Source organism: Ischnura elegans, chromosome 2 (assembly GCF_921293095.1).
Source record: "Ischnura elegans chromosome 2, ioIscEleg1.1, whole genome shotgun sequence".
NCBI lineage: Eukaryota > Metazoa > Arthropoda > Insecta > Odonata > Coenagrionidae > Ischnura > Ischnura elegans.
Genome location: NC_060247.1, coordinates 88,688,944 through 88,716,297, shown reverse-complemented (window position 1 = coordinate 88,716,297; position 27,354 = coordinate 88,688,944). Strand labels below are relative to the sequence as shown.

At 39.4% G+C, this 27,354-nt stretch overlaps 1 long non-coding RNA gene across 3 annotated transcripts in view; it reads left to right on the top strand.

The window, feature by feature from the left end:
• Positions 1 to 27,354, top strand: part of LOC124154136 — a 628,788-nt gene that overhangs the window by 492,657 nt on the left and 108,777 nt on the right. For all 3 annotated transcript variants that reach the window (XR_006863842.1, XR_006863841.1, XR_006863840.1), the window contains exon 4: positions 6,592 to 6,661. This is a non-coding gene — a long non-coding RNA (uncharacterized LOC124154136). The remainder of the gene's footprint in view (positions 1 to 6,591; positions 6,662 to 27,354) is intronic.

Below are 27,354 nucleotides of genomic sequence, written 5' to 3'. Positions count from 1 at the left end.
ATTTTGGAAACTGTTTCTCCTTTCGTTGGTATTGTTTTTGCCTAATTGTCTGTAAGTTGGCGGCTGTCCGCAACAAGTGTATCTTATGTGTTTCTTTTTATTTTTTTTTCTTTTCTTTTGGGAATGTAATATCATGCTTAACATGTGAAAGTTGTGCAATGGTTTTCTCATGGGCCACAGGCCCACGAAATAAACGAATTTATTATTATTATTATTACTTAACCCATTTACGGCCAACGTTGCGAAAACGCAACATTATTGAGAAATGCAAAAAAAATGTTTCAATTGAATTTTATTAATTTAGAATTCGCTTTTTTCGATAAAAATAAGTTTAAACTGATTTTTAGTGAGATTATAATGACAATTAATAAGTATTTCGATATTTATAAAAATACTCAAAATGTGTCAATTTTCGAGTCTCCTGTTAAGCAAGATAAATAATTTTTCCTAAGAGTAACTATTCCCTTTATTAAGTTTTTTATTCGTCCATGTGGACGTAGAAATTTCAATTAACAGATATTAGAGCTTATATTTCGTCAGAGAGTCAACATTATGCGAAAATCAGATCCGGAAAATAATGTTGCGTTTTCGCAACGTTGGCCGAATCCGATATCTATAGGCAGTTATGCAACCCGCATTACTACATATTTCCGTCTCGTAGGAATATGCCGATTTTACTGTCAGATATAATCCTACGCATTTTTATGCCTCGTATTTGACAGATATCGTTATATTTGATAATTAAAATTCTTAGATATTATATTTCCAATGAGATGCTGCATTATTTTACCTAAATCCAATATAAAATAGAGATGCATTACGGCTTGAAAGAAATGAGTCAAAGTGAATATTTTTACAGAAGATAACGTATTTTCCAGTTTTTAATTGACATTTTTATCACAGCAGATTGAATTACAACAAATAATGACTATTTATGAATTACATGAAAGCATTTCGGGTGCAATGGAACACACAACTTTGTACTTTCAATCCGAATTAGTCCTTCCTTACTTCACGATTCAGCGATATCACCGACTGCCACAAGAGGATATTGGGTGAATGAAGACGGTAAGGCGTAGATATGGTTCGACAATGATTGAACCAAAACATATTTAGATTAATAAAAAATAATCTACACTTATCAGACAATTCCTGTCTGGACAAAAATGACAGATTTGTAAATTATGACCTCAATTTGAGACTTGAAAAATTATTACAATTCGGAATATTTGCGCATAAATTTTGAAATAATGAGCAAATGGTACCTTACTTTGGTCACTACAGTGCATAAATGTTCTTTTAAAACAAGCCTTTTAGATTTTGCTTTTAACTTTGGTGCTTATGTTATTCAGACGGTTTTAGGGTTCAACCAGGCGATAGAAAATTACTTCTATCGAAATTTAGGCTTGGAAGCAAGTGTTATTCTGGAATTTCTCAAGATTATCCCTGATCCCTCGAACCATCGTATGTTTTTCAATAGCTTCTTTTCATCTTGAAGACTATTTATTGTTTTGAAAGAAAAAGGATTATTTGTCAATGGAGACGTCCGTGAAAATACGAGTAAATACGTATAACGGAGGAGTGCCTGATAGAATATAATAAAACCATCGACGTGAAACCGAGAGGAACATGAAAACAAACATTTGATAAAGCCCAAGGTCTTAGTATTGTTCGATGGAATGATAAATAGATTGTCCCTGTAGACAGCAATACAAGTTGTTCGCTTCCATTTGGCACAGGGAAAAGTTTCAGCAGAAAAAAAGAAAATATTATTTCACATAATATTCTATGTTAATAAAAGAAAATACCATTCGTGTTATTGGGGAGTATAGTAAATACATGGGAGGTGTGGACCTACTTGATAATGCAAATGAAAATTACCGCACTAGAATTCAGGGGAAAAACGGTCCTAGCTTATCAACTTACTGGACAGCGTTTGCACTAACGCCAGGAGATTGTACAGGTTATGCAACGGAAGTAAATTTCACTGGTAGACTCCAAATCGTATCTAGCAGGGACGCATCTAAAAAGTGAAATGAATAAGTCAGTAGATGACGTACCCCTATACAATTCGCGTCCATAAACATAGAAAAAGTTAGGCCATATAATTCATCGCGGATTCGTGAAGCATGAAGGGACGAATTTGGCCAGAGAGTTAAAAAAAATTCAGTAGTTGCCGAAACAGTGTAAAAGACAAACCATGTTTGAATGTACGAAATTTTATGTTCCATTGCACCAAAAATGCTTGAGTATTTCATAATTAGCCATTAATTTTTGTAATTCAATCTGCAATGATAAAATTAAAGTCAATGAAAAAATGTGAAATACATGCTCTTCTGAGAAAAATTTCGCTTTGACTTATTTCTTTCAAACCGTAAAGCATGACTATTTTATAGTGGATTTAGGTCAAATAACAACAACATCTCGTTGGAAACATAATATCTAAGGATTTTATTTATCCAATATGACGATATTTGTCATATACGTGGCATAAAAAGGTATAGGATTATATCCGACAGTAAAAACAGCATATTCCTATGAGGCGGCAATGTATTGTAATGCGGATTGCATAACTGCATACAGATACCGGATTCGGCCAACGTTGCGAAAACGCAACATTTTTTTTTTACCATAAGCAAATTTTTTTGAAGGCCCATATTTTCAATTTACCTTATTTAGCATGTTATTAGGTCAATTGAAAAGAAAAAATGATATATTTTCAAGTATTTCTTTACTCGGCCGGTAATGGGTTAACGACCAATCAGCCACCACTTACATGCTGATGACATGTCGTCAACATCACCACCACCATGGCTTAGCATTGCAAAAATGTCACAACTGACCAAATAACCATTATACTATACCACACGGTGAAAGACTGGCTCGTGGTCGAGGCTATGGGGAAGCTGCGTGCTTAAACGCCTTTACTATGCGATACTACCTCTACCTCCACCTCAATCTCTATCTCTACCTCTATCTCCACCTCCACCTCTACCTCCTCACTATGTGAGTACCCTAAGGGGGGACTCGGCACTTAGATGACTACAGCGGCGGACGGGACGCGTGACGGGGCGGCGACTCCGCTGAGCGAGTACTGGGAAGGACAGGAGGACGCCCGGAGGAGGTCGGTAAACGACCCTCGGAGGGAACAGGATATGGCTCCGAGGATGTCGCCAGCAGGGATGGCAAGTGAAACAAAACGAAAATGTTTCGTTTCGACCCGGAGGGAAACGAAAATACGAGGCTTTGGTTTAGATTGCTGCACGAAATTAAAATCACCAAGGAGTTTAGTTTAGACCCGCGACGAAACTTTACTCTCGACAATGAAACTACATCAATCAAAACTCCTCTGCTCATGGCTAAGTTTCGATCCCAAAAGTTGAGTGGAGGGTGAGAAGTGAGAATAGTTTCGACCAATTACGTTTGACACACATGTAGGGAGGTTAAAACGTTGAGCTTAAAAATAGAATGACCAGCTTCCGTTCACCGTTGTCCTGTTAGTGGTAAAAATATGAGTAACCCGCGCATCTGATGGCGGTAGGCTGAACCTCTACTTCATTCAACCATACTTCGTACTCGTCGTGTGGATCAAAACTAAACCGTTCGAAGGTGAAGCACGTGGTCCCCCCGGTGCGAAACATTACCTACGTTTCGTTTGGTCCAAGAGTTTCAATTTGGTTTCGACCCAAAGTAGTTTTTACTCCGATTTCGTTTCGACTGTTAGTTTGCTCTCTGAGTTTAAATCCATTTCGTTTCGTTTCCACATTTCGCTCCCGGGAACGAAGCTATTGAAATTTTACAGGTTTTGACTTTCGTTCGGTTTATACTACCATCCCAGGTCGGCTGGCGACCCACGCAGAAAGAGCGAGGGAATGTTAAAGGCCCCCATCCGGATTACTGCTCCTCAATATAAGGCGATCCTGAGGGACAAAGGTTGCCGGTACCGCTCGGATTGATAGTGCGGTCATTGCCCGGGGGAGGGTTCAGTGGGTGACGAGTCGGCCTCGTCACGGGTCCCTATGTGTACCGAGGTTTGAGATACCTGATTCCACGAAATCGAAGTTCCGCGAGTCACTCCGACAACCGCATAGTGGATGATGGGATAGCCTGTCGTCGAGAAGTGAGGAGCGGGTGAAGGAGGTTATGCCACCGCTGGGGCGCAGTATGGGGTCACCACGTGCTCTTCACGACATCTGCGCGGTGAAAGCCAGCGGTGGGCGTCCATCCAATACGAATAGAACATCAGAGAGTTGACAAGAATTTTTTATTTCATATGCCCTCTCAGTGACTTTCTCGGTCAGCGTTTTGATAGTTTCGATTGAAGGAGAGAAGGCGAAAGTTAAAACTGGTGCACAATTAATGTGGCGGCAACGACAAGTGAAAAGAAATCGTCTCGATTCATAGTCCATCCCTAAATGTTTAAAAATATTGATGTCGCAGAGAGGAACATGAGAAGCATGAGAAGGTAGGTAGAAGGAGCACTCTAAGTGGAGCTTACCTTCAAGAACTTCGACAGTAGGCATATAGTTTTTAGTATGTATGTTGCTGTTTTCACTCTTCATGTTTTCAAATTCTTTTTCACAGTAATAATCTTGATCAGAACATACAAGGATGAGATAAATGTAGGGCATGAATATAAATTTTTGTGAATGAAATAATTAAAATGCATGCGGAGGGCAGCTTACAAACAAATGGGAGGCAAGATTACTACAAAGGAGGCATAAAAAAGTGGCTTTTAGCAATCAACCAGCTGGCTCCAGAAGTTGTACCCGGTGGAAGGGCTGGGCGGTGTACAGACAAGTGAGGATATTAAGAATAGAAGGAAAAGAGAAATGCATTATCTGGAAGTCAATTTACTATTCAGGCATAAGAAAAATTTGAGGAGCTACTCCAAAAGTAAATCTACGTATTTAAATAACATTAATAATAATAATACGTCTTCATTGGGCGAGATTGGGACTAGAAAGTCCCATCTTGCATCTAACCTCAGGAGTGTGCGGAGTTCTTTTTAAATTTCATATTTGCCTTTCGGCTGAAATACATTCGTTTGCTCTGTGCTGACAATGGTTTGACTGGAAAGGTATGATCGATGTCTGTGTTTGACCTTGAGTATAACAGAATGTTTTGAAATCATAGAAGGAGAAAATACTTCCGAATAGGCAATGTGATTTTTTTCCATTTTAGTTGTTCTGTTATGTCAGTCGTACAACATCTCAAGCAAGCCTCCTATGTGCACGTCATTTATGTTCCTAATGGAAAAAATAGTTGCTATCACACTATTTTTATCTAATATTATCCTTCCAGAGCTCATCAAAACAGAAATATTCTTGTAATAGTTTTACATATATTTTAATTTAATGTTATCTTACTATTGATTCCAAAGAATTTTCGAAATAACAATGTTTCCTACATAAATTCAAAGTAAATAAATTCAAATAAACGGCGTGCGGCCTCCGTTAAGTATGGAACCACTTTTATCCTCTCATGAAATGAAATTCTACTATAGTGGTCATTGAACGTGTTCAAAGTCACTACCCCCAATTTAAGTAAAAAAATACCACTGAAATTGCAATATTTTCGTAAAGCATAATGAGATTAGCCATACTTAGATGTACATCAGAATAACACATCCTGAAATGTTGCCCTTCGATAATGTAAATAGATTATTTGTGCAAATGTACTGAGCACAACTGAGAAGTATATGCCAAATCGGTTAGGTAATGGAAATATTGCCGAAACAATGGACGATCACCAAACTTGACTGATATAGCATTGACACACTTTAATTCACACAAGAGTCTCTCCACCGTTTTTTTATTGCGGTAAACGAAATTTTAACCTCAGAGATATCTTTGGAATCTCCTTGGATACAAGTGATGTGAAAATTGGAACTAAAGAGCTCTAAGGAGATGAAAATACCTCAATAAGCTTTATCTGGTATCCTGCTTTTTTATATCTTTGTCAAATGCCTTGTCCCCTATGTTAACCTGATGGCGTGCCTTTCCTCAACCTTTACCAGGCATGTGGGTGGTGGGAGAATCTTTCATTTTAATATTTAACCGGAGGGCTTCACGCATATTTTGAGCAATCACTTAAAAAACGCTCATTTATAAAACTCTTCCGTGCGCTACTATGCATAAAAATAGCTACGTAAAATGTTGACTTGTATGCAAGGAATTTTTCGGAAAAATATACCCCAAAATCTGCGCCGCAGGCCGCATTCCTTGACTGCATTCCTTTCCCTCGGCCCATAATACTTCTCCTTTCCTCCGCTTTTCAACAAATTCACTCCAATCCCTTATAATCCTTTCTATTGTATTAGAGTTGAGTTTTGTGTGCACAAATTCGTAAATATGTCTTGTGAATCAGGGCTTAATTATATTTAATGCGTTACTGCGATCGCTACATCATTTTCAGCTTAAAGTCATAGGTTACCCTCTCCACTCCACTACAACTCTTTTACTTTCCAACCCTGACACCATTCCGTGGCTGCAGTATTAGGTGATAAACGAATTATTTAATAAGAAATGTTGAAATATAATTTTTAACGCTCAAAATGGTACATCAAAATGTTTTGATTTATACTTTCAGGGCTTGGGCAGCATCTTCTGTCCTTAACAGTGCAGGAGTAACGATGCTACATACATTTAGAAGCAGATAGGTAAGTCAACTGTCTGTCATTTATTTTATGTTCCTATACCTTCATCAAAGAATTGGCTATCAAATTTTGAAAACAATAAAATTGAATTGAAGGCGATTCTTGAATCTTTGTACCTTTGATCATGTGAATATTTGCATATTTATTTCTACTACTCATCAATGAAATTATAGCCTTAGCATATTATCTGCTGAGCCCTGTTGCTTGCATTTTTATATAACATGAAGTTACAAATTATGAATGATAGTTAGGAAATTACTAATGCTTCACGTAACTGTCCGCGTGGCTAGGAGAGAAGAAGATATTGCTTCAATCCTTATAATTTAAGATTCTCGTAATAGAATTTCTGGTTACTCAAAGAGCGACATTGTGTGCGTAGAGCAATGGTAGAATTGCGTAATTTTCCAAACGTTTTAGTTTGCTTATCATGATTGTTGGACACAAGAATATTTGAAATTTTGACTAGGACAAAATCTCAATCCAATCTAGTGATCACTTTCCTCCAACCTTGAGACCAGAAATTGAAGTAGATTATGGGCGCATATTTAACCCCCCAAAATCTCGTCATAAATTCACGTAGGTGTAATATCTTCGATAATATTTATAAAATCCTGTAGCCACGCATCGGAAACAAAGATCAAACTTTAGAACAGCTCATGTTATTCGATAGAAATATTCAGAAATACAATTTGTAAAATGGGTCCGTACCAGTGATGGATCGTGGGGAAATTCCCCTCTTATCCTTCAAAATCCAATAAAATATATTCGTTCGGAAAACAACGTTTGAAAAATTTGAAATTGTGTGCACTTTATAATTGAATAGCCTAATTAACTGCCAGGTAATTTTTTTATGGATAAGTATTCGAGTGGAAGTTTGATTTATAATTCCACTTTGGGCGTAATTAAATCGGTTTTAGAAATTCCCGCAGCGTGGCGATGTGTGCAAAGCGATCTTTTTAATATTAGCATTTGCAATAGGGTAATTGCCCCCTCGAGGAATAGCGATGAAAATGTATTCATTTGGTTGATTATATCATCCCAGATATGGGAATTCGTTTTTCCCCCGAGCTATGACGGACTTTAATAATACTAATCATAATTTCGTTACAGAATTTCCTTTTTATGTGTAAACAGCTGGTGTCCTAACACCTCCTGCAACACGCCTTCTTAGGCAGCTTGCGGGGTAGTATGTAGATGTAGATGAAATATGAATGCACTGAAACAGATATGTGACTTATTTCTCCTTCATATTCGGATCACTCTGTCGACAAGAGTGGCGAATTTCGTCAATACAACCTCCTCCTCAGTACCGGGATGTATCCATATATTTCTGGTTAGTTAGATGTTAACGAACAGCATTTGCGATTTCAGTGGATTATGCTTACTTACGATGCTATCATTTGTCAGGACACAATGAACATAGTTGCTTTAACGACATTTCTCTTAGCCAAGCGGTGAAAAAATGCAAACGCCGATGTATTGTATGCAATAGGAAAGGACCGAGGGGGTTAAATGCTCAATATGTGATATCGCAAATTGTGGCCGACTGGGGAAGCGTCAATTGTAATTTTCTTGGGTTTTGACACAATTCAAGCGTGTTCTCGATTTCCCAGGAAGCCACCACCTCTCTATTTAGGCAAATGGAACGACTTCTTCCGACTCATTTGTGGATCGAGATTCCCCGGCACTTCAGAATGGCCCATGGTTGGCCCGACCGCGTCGTTCGGAGGGCGATGGAGACTTTAGCGAGGAACGTGGATGGAATTGGGAGGTTCTTCCATTGCTTCCTTGGTTCCGAAATTGACTTCCCTCGCATGTGATCTCACGACCAATAAAGATCCTATTCCCAAGCCACCATTACCATGATATTTCCTTTATCGCCGCAAAAGCCGATCCCTAAAACGGAAGCAAACACCACCCCAGTTTACACGTTCCAAGTGCTTCCCTCTTTACTGTTACTTTTTCATGCACAGGCCACAATTTCTAATACAGATTTTGCGGAAGAGTATTTTATGTCAAGATGAGTTTTTATTATCGATGCTCTTAAGAGTTAGCACGCTTACAGAGGTATATTAATAGAGTGTCTCTGTTTATATCCTTTACATTGATTGAGCAATTAATGGCAGATTATCGTATCAGGCAGAATGAAAAATATAATCGAAGAATTCCACGATATTTATAGATCTGACGGAAGCGATAAATTAAGATTGAGAACGGACGAGTGAGGAATAACATTTTTGCGAACGGATATGTGTACGAATTCGTTATACCCTTGAAAGATAATAAAGTTTCATAAATGCTATGTGGGACTCAATGCCCGCATCTCCTTTTTTATTTTTGTTATTTTTTTGTAAATGAATGGTTTCCTAACATCTCTCGTCTAACGTCTACAGAAGCAGCTTGCGGGATAGTCTGTTGATGATCGTATGTTGTAATTACTGCACAGACCAAAATTTTATTGGAGGGGACAATGAATTGATTTCCGGGTTGGTAAAGGAAAGATAGTAAAAGTTACACTGTTGTATGTTCCACAGAAGCTTACTTAACCGACTCAGGTTTTGACATTACACATGTCATTTTCTAACGTTTGAAAATGATATAGTGTAATGTCGAAACCCGGGTCGGTTAAGTCAACTTCTGTTCAACATACAACAGTGTATCTTATACTATCTTTCCTGTCACCAAGTTCCACCGAGTATCGCCATCCAGCCTTAAGTTGAACGGGTTGGGAAAAATAATTTTTCTTCTGTCATCAATGGATTAGTGCTAAGCGTTTTGAAGTAATTCATCTCGCGAAGTTTAGGTCAAATTGTTAATACTTGTTAAAGTTAATTCTACCACTTCTCCAGAAATTTGGTCAACTTAAAAAAAAACTGGCCATTGAATAAAATTTCGCCTTATTTTTTAATCGCAATTAGAGTAGAAAAGTAAAAAAAAAACATCACAAACCAAAAAGTTTTAGAATCTCTTTTAAAACGTACCACACATCTATTGAGTTTTGAATACCATTTTAAAGATTCGATAGAAACATATCCACCATTGTTTCTCTTAAATTACTAAAATGATTTGTTTTTAAGAGTTCGAATTTCTACCGACGAATACATATTATATTGAGATATTTTGATAATAAGCAGCAATAATATTTTTATGTTGCTCTGCATCTAAATCCTTCAGCTTCTTAAATTTTAGATTCAAGTATACATCTGAGTATGACAACCTGAAATACATGTTGAGCAGAAAATAATGTTAACGTGGTTGACTGCGCAACGGATAGAAAAATAGAAGCGGGCGAGAATACGAAGAAATCAGCATACCTTGAAAATTCTTGAACTTCAACGTTCTATTAATGAAATCGGGTATCAAAAACCCTCCAAATCCTCACAAATAGCTCTATTTCGAGGAGTGAACGTGATCAAACTTTAACCATTCTCAAACTTCGTTGAAGAGATGGGTTGTTTCATTGGATGGGAGTTGAGGAGGGGAATGTAAGAAGAAGGAGGAGGCAATATACGAGAAGGGCAACGGAATCCAGGCAATGGGGTTATATCGCCGAGACTGAACGATCCATATGGCAAAGGAGGAAGAGAAAGGTCCTTCAAGGAGCAATGTCGAAGGCGTGGGTGTAAGGGGAAAGAGCAGGAAAGAACGCGAATTCCATCTGGGGTGAAAATTACTTTTTCATAAAATACTAGAGAGGTATCAGAAGAGGTAAAAGCCATATTTTTCTATTTTAGCTCTTTCAATCATTCAAATGTTTCAGATTTTTTGAATTCATGATATATAGGTTCATAATAGTTCATAAAATTTGTATCAGATGACTACGTGAAGTTCATGGGTAGCATGCAGTGGCGCATACTCCATGGGGCCTGAGGGGGCCCGAGCCCCCTCAAAAATTCGTTATGGGTGTGAAGAAAAAATGTGCCAGGCTTGTCGATTTTCCCCAGAGTGTCCAGATATCGAGATTCGAGTTATCAGGGTACTAATGTTGATCATATTACTCTTCTTAAATGCTTAAAAAACTTAAAAGTAACTACTTATAAAATTTCCCGGGGCAAGATCCCCGGTTTGTGCCCCCCCAATATTTTTTGTAAGTCGGCATCCCAGGTTGCATGGTCTGCATCGCCAGTTTTTATTCAAGTTCTATGTGAGCGTTGACGTTTGCCGCTCTTCCTTCACGTTCTATATTTTCATAAAAATAGCAATTATACTTTAATTAGGCCGTAAAATTAGAGCGATGAAGTCCACATTACCTCCTAAACATACACACACGGCCAAAGCCTGGGTGTTGAAAAACCTACCCCGACGGGTTTCGAATCCATGGCCTAGGAGTTATCAAGCAAGGTTTTATACGCATTCACCCCCGAGGCAGGCAATCATTTTGGAAATGTAGAAAGTTAACAAGGTAACTCTTCGTAAGCTGGTTCATACTTCTGATAGAATTAATCGAACCTAATTAATTGGAGTTGGAGTAAAAATAATTTGGGTCTGAAAAAGTGAGAGTGAGGAGAAGTTTGCGTCAAAGTTTTTATTATATAATTTTTTATACTATTTATGTACGTGCTTTGGGGACAATTCAGTCTAGTAGACTGAGCACTTCCTCAGAGGATCCTCGGTTCAAATCTCAGGTGAACTCTTTTGACATATTTAAAGAAAAATCCTCAAAGAGCGAAATGAACCCCGCTACCTACCCTGAAGTAGAGTAACACACGCCTGTGGATTAGTCCAGCGTGAGCTCTACCCTCACCTATCCAAGTCAATTTTTGTGGTTCAATCAATGTTTAAATGATTAGTATACGTATTCTCACAAACTTACATCCTTGTTATTCCTAAAATCCTTGCCTACTTTCTAGTTCGACGATTCGTAATAGTGTCTCTGGGTCCTACTCTTTACGCCTACCTTAATGCCGCGGAAAGTTCATCAGCTCATAATTTGAAGAAAACTAAGAGTACTTATATAACTTTTCGCATTACGTGGGACAAAGTAAATCGCACCTCCCAGAAAAATAGAAAAGAAAATGAGCCTTTCACGATACGCATAAGGCAAAAGATTATCCATTACAGTGACTTCCTTTGTGTAGGATAATTGTTTGATTCTGGACAGTTGAAAATTTAATTTTGAGCTAACTGGACGAATGCTTAGTTACAAAATTAGAGGAAAATATTCCCTTGAAGAGAGATTGCGGAAAATAAATTGTAGCCTTTATGTTTGGTGCAAAGTTTATTTTTTCAGTAAAAATAGGAAATACGACTAATTATTATGTTAGAAAAAACTGCATCAACTCATTTGAATGTTAACGGAAAGAGATTGCAGGAAAAGCTAATGAATTCAATGTGAGTGGAATTTGCATTATACTAAGCTTAGACGTAAGGAATGGCTATAAAAATATATGTATTTCCTATCTTATATCACCCTAAATTAATTGATTATGACGACAATACACCTTTTTTTTCGTCGCATTTTTGAAAGCATTGATAGAAATTTTAATAAAGACCTTACTTTGATTTCCGAAAATCAAGAAATTAATCTAAAGTTATGGCTCTAATCAGCAGATTCGCTAAAAAGACCACCATTTAAATTTAGTGAAAAGATTGATGTTGTTTCATTTACATGTTGCTTACTTTACCTATTCTTTAAAATTTTCGGCCTTTAAGTACTGACTTTACAAGGTCCACTTGCCGAAAAGCACTTTTATAAAAATGGTACAGAGAAGTCTACCTGGAAATTCAGGAAAAAGCAAGCGTTGTTTGCCTTTTTTGAATAAATGCTCTTAAAACTTGGCTGCCTCGCAAACACTCGGTGGTCGACGCCGCGAATATGCAAGGAATAAAATGAGGAAGTTAAGAGAGTTGCGGACGAGGGTGCGTGACGGCCGCTCGACCCGTCGCAATGCCTTGCCTTTTTTCGTTACTTTTATACTTGCTAAAAACCAACGCTATCATGTTGAAATTTTAAGAGCATATGGAGTGTACCCATTCTACTAGAGCGTGTTTGCAGGAAAATTTTGACTAGAGTCTTCGTTCATATGAATATGCAGCGATCATATAGATACGGTGTGGAAATCCTTTGAACTTAGTAAAATACAAAAAGAGGCTGCGCGGTTCGTCAAAAACCGCTACGAGCAGTGGCGCCGACTCCATGGGTCTGAGGGGGCCTGAGCCCCCTCAAAAATTCGTGTGTGAGGGTGTGAGGAAAAAATGTGTCAGGCTTGTCGATTTTCCCCGGAGTGTCCAGATATTGAGATTCGAGTTATCAGGGTTCTAATGTTGGTCGTATGACTCTTCTAAAATATTTAAAAAACTTAAAACTCACTCCTTATAAAATTTCTCGGGGCAAGATCCCCGGTTTGCCCCCCCCCCCCAATATTTTTTGTAAGTCGGCATCCCTGGCTACGGGCGTACAGACAGCGTTACCCAGATGTTAAGCGAATTAGGCTGGGGGCCGCTGGAGACTCTGAGGCTGCGTGCTAGGCTTAGATTGCTTGGACAATTGATAATGGATATCTTTAAGAGCGACACGGATAACATAATATTAGATCTGCACTATACTTCCAGGTCCGACAGAAGTGATAAATTAGGAGAGATGTTTTGCCGAACGGATAGATATGGAACTTCGTTTTTCCACAGAACCATAAAGGATTTTAATAAATGCTAGTCGTAATTTCATCAGAACACTTCCTTTTTATTTGTAAACGGCTGGTGTCCTAACACCCCCTACCACACGCCTTATAGGCGGCTTACGGGGTATTATATAGATGTAGATGTGTTGAGCGAATTAGACTGAGAGCCGTGGAGACTCGGAGGCTGCGCTCTAGCCTGAAATTTTTGTCAGCAATTACGAAAAGATATCTTGAAGAGCGACACGGGGAACATCATATAAGAGCCCCATTATGTATTTAGAGGCATATGTTGCCTAACGGGTATAGGAATACGTTTCTCCTCCGATCCATAAAGAGTTAGTCGTAATTTAATTTGACGTTATACTTTTTATGTGTAAACGGCTGGTATCCTCACACCCCCCGCCGCACGCCTTTTTAGGCAGTTTGCGGGATAGCATGTAGATTTAACCTTTAGACCTTGAAAATTTCAAGCTTATGGTGTAAGGTAATACGTAATAAGCCATTATAGAAGCCTACTCGAGCGGAATGGATGTGTCATATTATGCATAAAAAGTTTCTGCATGTGAAATATAAACGCTCATTTCTCAAGGAAGTAAACGCATGCGCCCAAAATGATAGCGCTCTGTTCCTCTTCACAAGGTAGCGCTTTCCAAGATGCTTACACTTGACCATTTTGCGACCGTAGCTGCTTTACATGATGGCTTACTCCCATGAATGGGGTCGGGTTTATGCTGGCTTTAAGCCTCTCTTGGGCGGTAAGTAGGGTCGTCGGTAGAACGTTGTGCCCCCATTGCGACGGAGTGAACGTGTATATTGCCCGCCACTTTGTCTCCCTCCGGATACGTTTCGCTCACTTCCGTCGCGGCGCTGCTGGTCTCTCCCAAGGATGAGTGCGCGGAATGAGACAAGGATTGATTGATAATGGGCGCATTGTGAACAGCTCACTCCCCTGACGACGGGGATCCGCAAATTTGAGGTTTCTCGCGAGCAGTAGGCGTGGTGCTCCGCTGTCGTTTGAGTTTGAGAGCGCCAATTGTGGGTGTGAGGGGAACTAATGGCATTGGCATAGCGTGGGGTGGAAATGAACGGGAGTGTGCTCCAAAAGGTCCTCCACCCTGAAAAAGCACATCGTCAGCCGAATCATTTCCGCAACCCACACCACCCAGATCGATTGCTACGAAGTGGATTCCAGGGTTTAGGAGCTCTCCCGCTTAAAGCTGCTAATTTCACGTGTAATCGTTTCTTCAGACGTGAATTCTAGTCGGAAACTTACTTATACCTATTCGGCAACTCAATTTTAAACTGGTTTTTAGCCCCTTCAACAACCGAACTCTTCACTACCTGACTAGGCCCTGCATTTGATGAGGCGATACAATTAATAATCCGACATCTTTAACCACTTTGTCTCCCAAATGTAATCTTTGTCTCCCTAGTGGTTAGCTGCAGTGTGGAAAATTCTCTACTTTCATTTTGTGTATGTGGTCTGGATATACCTGGCTGATAAAAACCAGCTTTCTTCTTTATTTGTACTGTAAATTCATGTAAACTATTGGCAAAATCATTATTCGACACTCGTAGAAATATCAAAATATCACTCTGCTCATAGATGTTTTAGGCCTTTTTGCGTCATGGCTGAAAAAACTGCATATGACATCAGTCGCGGAAATTAATATATTTGCATAATCATCGATGATCCACTTTACTCATAGAAGTCAAAAAGGACCTGTGGTTAAAAAGGTCACCTCCACATCGCAAAAGCACCTCGTCAGCCGAACCATTTCCGCCTCTGATGACGGTTTGATCGATGGCTGCGAAGTTGATTACAGGTTTACGAGCTACTGCTTCAAACTACAGTAAGTCCTATTTAATCGTTCACCAAGTCACACCTTTCCGTATTTTATGGATTATTTAAGCATAATTATGAGTCAACGGCAAGAGAAAAAAAACATAAAACTGTGTTAGAGTTTTACTTGTATGAACACAATTTTCATTAAAATATTTTGTGCTGTGTTGTGTGCCACTCCAAGAAAAATTTTGACTGCACTTGAAATTTAACTCCACATTCAGTAGTGTAGGAATGTTCTCGTTAAGTCAAGAATTTCTGCAATTCTTGTGTTGAAGATAACTTTTACAACTTTCCCAGTCATTTGTCTGTGTTATTTTTTGTTTCACAATAGCATTTTTATTGAAAAGTTTTCAATCCATTATGCGCCTCAATTGAAAATATTTTAACTGCACCTGAGAAGCAATTCCACCTTCAAAAATACGGATCTCTTGTTTTATCATGATTGTCTACATCTCTTGCTTTGAGGACAAATTTTTGCAAGAGCCCCAGTCATTTCTCTCGTGTTTGTTTTTGGAAATTTCTCTTGAGGGAAGGGCATGAATGCGCGAAGGGGAAAGAATGACGATGAGTACCTCACCGTAGTATCCCCCCAAAAGCACTTCGTCACCCAAATCAATTCCGCTCCCGTCAATTGGATCAATAACGTTGCAGGCAATCCAATATTTTGGAGTTTCGACCGCAAATTTTCTAATTTCATGCGCAATTAGTATTCCAGGAATGGAACGAAGAACCCTTTTGTATTAACATCAGATGCTGGGACTTGGCTGAAAATGTTTTGCATGCATTTTTGTGTGAGTCTATTTCCGAGTTTTGTACAGGTACCCAAAGATAGATTAACCGCAGAGACTCGTTGCTCGTTATGATAGATTATTTGCAGAATATCGCCATCTAATTTTTATTTATATACCAAGACACTTGTGCGGAGCACTTTGAAGGCTTAGTTACGTAGCAAAAGAAGTACTTACTCCTTATATATCTTCTTCCCTCTCGCTCCGTGGTGTCAACCAACCTCCTCCCAACCTCCAGTCGTATTACATGGCTGTGACATCAAAGGGATAAACCACTTCCATTGTCAATAACAGGCACGCATATCATCTGCTGGCCGCCCTATTTGATCCTGGACTAATATCCTCATTACTTACCTGTATTCTGACTAAAACCCATCGCAAGCCCATCCCTGCTACTGCACGAATGATACCTTACACTGTCGATCCGAAAACTTGCGATCCATTTGGTATTAGGTATTGACTACTATCCAATGGCCGTAAGGACAATGACGTGAGTGGTGTATTGGATCTGTGTGGATTGAACCTCAAGATAGGAAATTGCTCCTTTGATGCCCACTTCAAGTGGAAGTGGTAGGTTTCCCTTCGCAGTCCGTTGATAGGACGGCTGTGTATAAACAGACACAAAGGAAGCAATTCCAGCATCGCTTACCCTGTTTCATCATCCCGCTCATCTTCCCATCTTCACGGAGGAATTCTAAGTAAATAACCACACAATAGGGTGGTTTCCTATTATTTTTTATTGCCTAAATCGAAAGATTATTACTTCCTGGAGTACGCATTTCACGCTCTTAGATTTTCGAATGACGATATCTATTTTTAGCTATTAAACGAAAAGAAAACATTTTCAAGCCCGCGAAAACGCGACGCCTAAGTATGAATGCTGGGAAAAGTCCGTGTGACGTATCTCTGGTTCCAGCTGTCGCCGTGTGAGGTGACCTTGGGGCGAGGCTTTGAGCGCTGATACGACGCAGGCTGCTAGCAGGTAGCTGAGTACCCTGCTAGCAGATAGCGCTTGGCTTAAATAAGGATTATTATTACCCTATCTAACGAAGGAAACTTTCCGAACTTAGGTAATTTTAATGGGTGATTATTAAGAGATGTTTCCCTGAGCTCTGTGCCTCATGCATGCATTGGTAATCTCAGACTATGTAAAACTCCTATCTACTAGTATAGAAACTAGGTCCCTGTGTCGTTACGTGAAGAGGCATCGCATGGGCGCCAATCTGGCCTATTTCAAATGAGGTTAAAATTGACCATTGCCATTCGTCTAAACTGGGATTTCTTTGTATGTTATGAATACACTAATGGTGGGTAAGGAATCGCAATCAATGCATTTCGTTTTCTTTGATGAAAGAAACTACCCTATTAATGCGAATATTTGTGTCGGTATTTGAAGGAGAAGACCGCTAGCTCGTGTCATTTACGCAACCAATAGGATATGGAAAGAAGTTTGGTGAGAAACTTGTCCTCAGAGCTAGCCTACTTAGACCGAAAGGCGCCAAGAGGATCACGGATTAAAGTCAGTGGCGGCTCGTGAGTCAAATGCTGGGAGGGGCACAATCCACCGGGGGGTCAAAATTTTTTAATATTTTGTGTATTTCAGTGAGTTTTTCAGGCAATCTAGAAACCACTAGTACACAAAAAAAATCACTAACACTAAAACACTTACAATCACTAACTCGATTAACTCAACTACAACTAGGCCTATTCATATTAAAACAATTTAAAATAAGTCAACTGGTCACCAAAACAAGGTATTCTGCAACACTGCAATACCAAGATTATACGGCCGCCGCACAGTGGGCGGAAATCGGAAAAAGCCGGACAAAATTACAAAATGGCTTTTTTTGAGTTATAAACTTGAAACTTCGCAGGTATACTTAGAAATGATTGAAATTTATTGATATGTACTTCATTTGACATAGATCTTACCCGTTACTGAGATACAGAGGCTCAAACGTGAGCAAATTTCCATAAAAACGCCCGTCTTCAATTTTCTCTGAAAATCTTCCAAAGTAAGTGGATGGTGAAGTTATGGGTGGATTCTTGCGAAATAAAAAACCACATAATCTGTTGGCATGGTGTTTTTTCTTTAATTTTCCGTAATCTTAAAGAATACCGTCCAGAAATTCTTACCGTGCAGTAACAAAATGGCGGATACTGTTTTTCGACAAAGTTTTACATTTAGATAGAGTTTCAAATAGGTTTTCGGCAAGGTCGCGCGGAGTAACTTATATGAGAGCATTTTTTGAAGATTTCTTAAGGTTTTTATGCAGTTTTCTTTGAAATAAGTTTGCGTCGCCGGAAAGGACATTGATTTTTCGACCGCGCGGCAGGGTTCGTCTCCGCGCTTCGGGAGTTGGATTAGCCGCGACGCGGTAAGGTTATTGAAGCTGTATGGGTTTTAACGCTCACCATTCACCGTTTTTATGTTTTTCTTCAAGACACCGATTCTCAAATGGTCTATGGTGAAGACAGTGGAGGTTTTTCATGCGATGTAATTGCACGTTTCATCGAAGTTGATTCCGTTTTCTTTGGATACGATCGAAGACCATACTTCTATTAAAAGCGTTCAAACCTCGAAAAAGTGAGTTGTTTTCCTGGGACTCATACAAAAAGACCTACCAGAAAGATACCAGCTGAGACCCTTATACCTTCGTCACTCTCCGATCCCTGACCCTCAGGATTCTACTTCGAAAATGGTCGTTTTATGACACCGCGGAGTGGAGCCTTTGACCGTCTTTGACCGTCTTATTTCCACGGGAACTTCTAGCTTTTTAAAAATGTGTATCATACCCTCAATTCTACTTTGACTTATAGATTACCATGTCTTTTACACATTTACCATACGTTCTTCCCCGTGTACTCATTAGGACATTGGATAACCATAGGTTCGACAAATTTATTATTTCTAAATTTTACATAGGCTCCATCCGCCACTCAATAGAAAATGCCAATGAAGTAATGAAATAATAATGGAATTGGGAAAAAAATTATTCACTCGGAAAAAAAAAATTTGCTGCCTTATTTATCGCGGAGGCTGAATTTAAGACAAGACCCTGATGCTCTGAAATTTCTCAATGACTTCCTGACATACAAAAGTTGGCTCGCTGAATCCATAACATTTCCAGAATTTGTTATGCATCACTTTCCCGATACTTCAACGACAGCCGGTTGGTATTGTATTTTTTTTTTAATATATTCCTCTCAAATTGATTGAATTAAATAAAATTCCCCCTGTAACTTCATGTTACAAAATTCTTATTATATTTGCTATGCATTCCCGGGCGGCCAAAAAAATGTCGCACCTCATGTATAATATCACGCAGAAGAAAATTCAAACTTTAAAAACTACTGCTACTACTGCTGGGCTTGCTCTCGCGGCATCTGTGAGTTTGAGAGAGAAGGGAGACACTGCAGCAGCTCACCTAATTGCAGAAATAACAACTACGACCCCTACTCGGGCCATGAGAGTTCTTTCAAAGTGGAGGACGAGTGAGAAGGTCCACACTGAGATGACAGTGGAAGAGGCACTGTCATTGATGATTGCGTCTGAGTTGACCAAGAGTCAATATCGGTCTTTCCGTAGGACAGCTCTGAGCCATGGACACGATTTGTATCCCGGATACGACAGAATAGCGCTAACAAAAAAAGGACTTTTATAACGAAAGAATTAAAATAACCGAGACCATGTGCGAAGTAAACCTTCAAGCACCACTGACCCACACCATATCGGGAACAATAGCCTGCTTAGCCACCACTTCCACCTCTCACGAATTAAAATGTGTGGTGAACTACACATTAATCTCTAAGTACGGTTTTGATGGAAGTTTGGGCCACTCTCAATATAAACAAATGTGGCAACAAGTGGATGCTGTAGATGAATTCCTATTCATAAGTTCCCTTGTATCTCTTAGTTTGATTAACGACGCTACAGGTAACGACTCAAGTCTTATTTCCACTTTCTCTTGGTTAATTACATTTATCTCTAAACTTTTGATAAAAAATTTAACTTCCCCCAGAGGCACTTCTCACATCTGGGCTCTAAAATTTAGGTGACACTATCTGGGAAAATCCACGGCCGACGTCGACATGATTTTGTCATCCCATCCGCTTTAGGTGAAAAAAAGAGACGAAAGAAGTTACAAAATCAGAGACATTACCTATATTGAAAGGCAAGTGGATGGCGTTAATGATCAGGAATTTACACGATCAAGTTCTGTTTACTACTGACAATGATCAACGGAAAAGTAATGCTTATATTGCTCACCTTATTTTCCTAATTTTTTCTTAATCTTAAAACCCATATAATTTATTATCCTACAGGAAAGTATAGTCATTTCGAAATTAAGAAAAGCGATAGTTTATAGTTTGCAACACACTGACGGACAGCTGAATCATGAGGTTCTAAATCTGCGGAGCAAGAGCGTCGGGTATGAATAACTTAGGAGATGTAAAATATCGTACACCTGATATCGATAAATATTCTGTTGGTGTGTGCACGCTGCACTGCCACATACGATTTTCTGAATGCATATTGTATATAACTAATAACTTCAGGCTTTACTTTGTGAAACCTCTCCACATTGGAAGTAAGGAAATAAAACGTTGTAAGGTTCACTGTTATTTAATTATGGGTAAGACCCGGGTTTCGTAACTTGGTTACATCGTCAGGTCATCGTCAACCTGACGATGTAACCAAGTTACGAAACCCGGGTCGTGCCCATAATTAAATAACAGTGAACCCTACAAAGTTTTATTTCCTTACTTCCAACATATTGGATATGTCGTATCGATTGGAATTTAAACAGTGTCATTTGATAATTTAAGCATTAATTTATTTTAGTTAGGAAAGGAATGCTAAGAAATTTTTCAGCAAAAATTAGTAATATAAATTAAAATAACTATTTTGAAAAAGATGTTCGGGGATTTATTCAAAAACGTACTTACAGGCAAGTGGAAGTTTGAAATCTCTACGCTCCACAAACAAATTCAAGTCACTTTCACAAATTCTGCGCACTCAAGAGAACTTAACTTTCCTACACCACAGTCAAAGTAGAACTGAGGGTATGACACACGTTTTAAAAAAGCTAGAAGTTCCGATGAATTGTCTACCTAAACTACCCTACCTTCATCGTATCTGCTTCAACAACTTTCTAGTACTTACTGTAGGTGCCGAACATGAGATTGTCACGCGATCCATAATTTTCGTCCATAAAATGTAGATTATTTAGTTGCCATCAGATGTTATGCCCTAGCTTCATGATTAGTAGTTATGTTAAGTCACTGAACACTGTATTATTAGCCATATTTATGAACATTATTCTCTGCTTCTCAAGAAGAAAACATTTTATGGAAATAAAATAGAACTGAGGGTATGATACACATTTTAAAAAAGCTAGAAGTTCCCGTGGAAATTAAGACGGTCAAAGGCTCCACTCCGCGGTGTCATAAAACGACCATTTTCGAAGTAGAATCCTGAGGGTCAGGGATCGGAGAGTGACGAAGGTATAAGGGTCTCAGCTGGTATCTTTCTGGTAGGTCTTTTTGTATGAGTCCCAGGAAAACAACTCACTTTTTCGAGGTTTGAACGCTTTTAATAGAAGTATGGTCTTCGATCGTATCCAAAGAAAACGGAATCAACTTCGATGAAACGTGCAATTACATCGCATGAAAAACCTCCACTGTCTTCACCATAGACCATTTGAGAATCGGTGTCTTGAAGAAAAACATAAAAACGGTGAATGGTGAGCGTTAAAACCCATACAGCTTCAATAACCTTACCGCGTCGCGGCTAATCCAACTCCCGAAGCGCGGAGACGAACCCTGCCGCGCGGTCGAAAAATCAATGTCCTTTCCGGCGACGCAAACTTATTTCAAAGAAAACTGCATAAAAACCTTAAGAAATCTTCAAAAAATGCTCTCATATAAGTTACTCCGCGCGACCTTGCCGAAAACCTATTTGAAACTCTATCTAAATGTAAAACTTTGTCGAAAAACAGTATCCGCCATTTTGTTACTGCACGGTAAGAATTTCTGGACGGTATTCTTTAAGATTACGGAAAATTAAAGAAAAAACACCATGCCCACAGATTATGTGGTTTTTTATTTCGCAAGAATCCACCCATAACTTCACCATCCACTTTGGAAGATTTTCAGAGAAAATTGAAGACGGGCGTTTTTATGGAAATTTGCTCACGTTTGAGCCTCTGTATCTCAGTAACGGGTAAGATCTATGTCAAATGAAGTACATATCAATAAATTTCAATCATTTCTAAGTATACCTGCGAAGTTTCAAGTTTATAACTCAAAAAAAGCCATTTTGTGATTTTGTCCGGCTTTTTCCGATTTCCGCCCACTGTGCGCCGGGCGGCGCGGCGATATCAGCTCACTAGATGTATCGTTCTGCGCATGCTCGGGCGGCGTCCCAAGACTCAAGCTCATAAGGCTCAAGCTTAAACGCGTCATAGCACCAGCAGCCCCCACCACTACCACTCTCCATATAACTGCATGGTGATGGATTGGGACGTTCTGGCCAGCGCCCCGCGGCTACAAATGCGAACTTCTCTCGCTATTTTTGCGTGTTTTCCTACATTTTCGATGTATGCGATTGAAAGAACACATTGGTTAATAGATGTAGAATCCAATGGAATGGGTATTTAATTTTTTTCCTTTTTCGGCGGCGTCCGAGAGTCCTTATGGGCAAGCCGCCACTGATTAAAGTCTCATTTGACGGACGGAATTGTGTACCTCTAAGGCCCTCCAGAGAGCACTCACAGCAGGGATCAGGTAGTCATTCAGAAGTATAGCTAGAAGGCTACAAACGAGAACCAATAATGAGCTACTCCATTCCCTAATATTAATCTTATGATTCCCCTCGAACTACCCATTCCGCTATTTAGGATATTTTTTAATAATGCAGTTAAAATATTTTGATGAGAAAGATGAAAGCATAAACAATATTATGCGGATTCAAATATTGCATTGGAAATTGGAAAGACATTTTCCGTGTACACTATAGATACCCAGGTACATCATGGTCCATTTATTTTATCTATGCATTGGGCATCCATCATCGGTCCATAGGGCATCACACACTTGCGGGGCACTTGAGTGGAATCACCAGAGAATTAGTCATAAGGTAGTTCTAGGACAAGTTAGAGAGCTATTGCATTTTTACAATGTAAAATTCATATTTCACCATCATATACTCATATCAACCTCCTAACCGTAATTTGTCCTAGTAAGTGCCTGTTTATATCGAAATTGTACTAACACTGTGGCATTGGAAAGCGTCAACAATCATCGTCATTTGAGATATAAGATCTATAAAAGTGCCATTAGTAACAATTATACATGCGATTAAAATTTAGAATTAAATATTCCATAAAAAAATCTATACTATACATCTGGTAGCAAACGTGGTATCACTTTGGTTATGCTAAATATCCCATGCACTTTTCCTGGAGCAAGATCGTAGGGAAGCATCGCGATCCTGAAAAAAAATGTACAAATAGTATACCCTTAAAAAATAATTTTGTGCGAGATAGGATTATCGTATAACTCTAAATGACCTAATATGCAATTGCAAAAAACTTAATGGCAATCTAAATAAATAAAATTACAATGATGTACGTTTCAACACTATGAGAAAATCGCTTATGCTATTGAGAAAAGTACTCTTTAGGTTTTGTCAACTGCTACAAGGAAAAGTTTCAAGGCAACCAATTAATAAGTACAGCTACTTTTTAGAATACAAAAACGTGTTAAAATAAACCAGGCTCAATATTATTATATCGTTTTATAAATGCTATAATTTTAGGAAATAAAGTAATAATGCGTAGGTATTCCCTGTTATTTATGCATTTGCATTTGTAGGATGAGTAGTATATAGTTATAATATAGACCAGGGGTCTCCAATTTACTAGGCCACGAGGGCCACATTCCAAGTTCCGAATCGCTCCGCGGGCCGGATAGAAAATTTTCCGATGAATGAAGTATTCGATACCAACGTCTACTGAAGTATCCGGTGGCGTATTTCTTATTTACGAACAGTTGAAGGCGACTTTGACGTGTAGTACAGCGCTCCAATGCTCCTAGCGGCGTATCACAGAGTTAAACGAGCGAGAATCGCGCGCTACTTGAAACGAGTGCGCGGGCCGGATGAAAACCATTCGCGGGCCGGATGAAAGCCCTTCGCGGGTCGGATCTGGAGACCCCTGACCCCGCGGCCTTATTTTGGAGACCCCTGATATAGAAATTAGTAGTCCCTTTCTTGATCTTTCGGCCATGAATAAACGAGCACGTAGTTAGAACCACTCTGCTATCCAGAACCACCAATGGGTAGGTATACTTCACCCCAGAGATAAGGTATTCTAATGGATACCAATCGAAGTCTCCTCGAATGGGAAGATATAAGGTGCTAACGCACGCCGAAACTAATATCATTACGGAAGGTTGCAGTGACAAAGTGATATGATATTCGGATGAGACGAGAATAAGGTCAAAACATGAGTATAATTAAGTTGCTGATTCAAGTTTTTGCGACGATCAAGGTCGCAGTAGGTTAGATATCCGGGTTCGGTCCGCGTTGTCATTTTGATGGCGTTTCACTTACTGTACTGAAGGCAGTGGTGGATACATATGGGGGCGCACGCCTCCCCCCCCCCATTGCGGTGCTGCCCGCGTAGCCGAACATTGCATAACCACAATTCTAACTTTTTTATGCCGTAAGGAGTTATTGTCTTGTAAATGTGCATAATTAGTTTTAATTAGGCTTTCTAAAACTTTGAATGTGACTTGATTATTTTTTTATCAAGAAGTTAAAGTAAAAGTAGATAAAGATATCTTTTGCGCGCACTCCCCCCTTGAGTTTTTCCTGTATCCGCTACTGACTGTAGGCGTCCTTATCCTGGCCTGAGGACGCCTACCACACATGTGAAACAGCACCGTAGGTTGTGCCGCCACCAAAATGACAACGCGTACAGAACCCGGAAATCTACCGTAGTGAGTACGAGGGGGTCCCAAAAATAACCGGACGGAAATCGCCGCGCACGTAACTCTTATATTTTGGGCTTTTCCCACAAGATGGGTGCTTTTCCATCATTTCTGAGTCAGTATGCGAAACGACGTGGCTTTTGACGGTTGTAGCGAGCCCTTGTGACCGTTTACTTTCGACGAGTTTTTGATCTCTCCGATTTTTGTAATGGATGATATTCGATAACAGCGTGCAGCGTTGAAAATTCGTTCTCTGCTCGGTGAAATTTAGTCGGACACGGTTAATCTTTTGTCTACAGCTTATAGAGATCACACCTTTAAAAGAACTGAAGTACACGAGTGGTGTTCGGAATTCAAACGCGGCAACATGTCGATCGAAGACCTTCAGCGCACGGGCCGGTCTTGCAGGTTCAGAAATGATGAAAATGTGGAAAAAAATCGTGCCCTTGTGCACGAGGATAAGAGGCGTGCTATTTACGAACTCGCTGAGGAATCTGGTTTTTCTTTGAGTTCCTTGCTATGAATTTTTGCTGAAGATTAGCCAATGAGACGAATCGCGGCGAAATTCATCCCACGTTGGCTGACACCTGATCAAAACGCGGCACGTGTTACTGTTTGCTGCGACTTGAGTTTTTGGTAAAAATTGTATGACACTGCTTTCTCACCCACCCTACTCACTAGATCTCGCACCCATCTGTGATTTCCTTTTGTAACCACCGATGAAAGTGGTGATGAAAGGGAAATGCTTTCATCACATTACGGAGTCGAAAATGGAATCGAAGGCAGTCCTACAAGGCATCGGAAACAACGTGAACCAAAGGTGTTTCGCGCGGCGGAAAAAAAAAACCTTTTCAACCAAAGTATCAGTTAAAATAGAGAGTACTTCGAAGGTGACTATCGTTTTTAACACGAAAAATTAAATTTTGAATGTTTCAAAATTTGTTTCCGGGTATTTTTGGTTCTCCCCCTCGTATAATTACGCTACACAGATCGTAGTGGGGAAAGCGGTTATATTAATTTCCACCGCAGAAATGTGACGCGACTCCCGCAGTGGGAACTTGCAGTTCGAAGTGATACGAGATGGAACTCGTGGCCGACCGTGAAAGGGACCGAACTCTGTCCGCTTTCTCAAGTTTTGATTCCAGCTTATTGCCTCGGAGCGTCAATCCCCGCCACTCGTCTTACCCGGAGAAACTTCCTAACTAAACGGGGAAGTAGGACTCGCGTTCAAGCACACTACCTGCCATCGTTTGCTTACGCACGGCCCGTTGCCTCCATGAGGACAGGTAATCATCTTCCGACCGCTGTGGAAAGGGGGAAGGCGGTATGCGGCTCAAAAAAGATTTCAATTCCCTATTCAAGACTCCAACCTTGTCAGAGCCGTCTTCGCTCAAATGTAGCTCATCTACTGTGGCCTGATATGGGAAAATATCCTCTTTATTACGCTCTACGTAATTAAACAAGATAAAAAAGTATCATGGAAACATGATGAGAGCCGAAACAAAGGAAGTATATTATGAAGTTTCTACTATGGAACTACTCTACGTAGCAATAAACGGATGCGAGTAATGAGGGTACGTCAAAGTTTAAGGACTAACTATTTTTTAAAACGTAACTACTGTGCCACTCAGTAAGTATTCATTGAGTCAGATTATATACCCCCATTTGGAATCATATCCCTCATCTGTGGAGGGAGTGAGCTTGTTGTGTATGGTAAGATGGATGAGGAGTGGTTTTGTCCTCGCATTATGCGTATTTTATGAAAGGAAATCCTTAAATTCGGTATAAATATATTTATTTCCCAATATTAATTGTAATTTTTTCCCTTGAAAGCAAAGTCAGGAGAAATAAGCAATAAAATGTAACAGATTATACCTTTGTAAGTATTTGCTATTGTTTAAAATTTAAAATATTATCCCATCGGTTTATCAGGAGTAAAATTTTAAATGTGAAATACGGAAAAATATTGACGAAGTCGTATTATTTATAGAGATAAAAAAATTCAAGAAGAAAACTTCAGTTTTAGGCAGAAAATGAGTTGCGAAAAAGAAAAAATAGTTTCGCTTTAACGCGAGTGAACTCAGTCCTATCAAACTCAGTTCATGTAAAATGTTGGAAGTTTTAGAGCCCTGGCGCCCTCGTACCGTTGACTGACAAGGCACTCATCTACTTTCGCAAAGCCGCTCACTTACATGGCGAAACGCTTAGCTACTCCTCTAAATATTGCATATATATTGATTGCTCTCCACTCACGACAAAATCCGCGACTGACGTGAGAGTGAGGTCGAGGCGAATATTTCTCACACCACCGCCGTACACTCTCTTAGGAAAATTTATCATTGTTGAGGAAATGGCGAATTTTGGCAAGAGATAGCTCTTGGTAACATGAAATTTCAACGTGATAGCATAATATTTAAACGAGCAACAAATAAAAGCAATGCATGATTG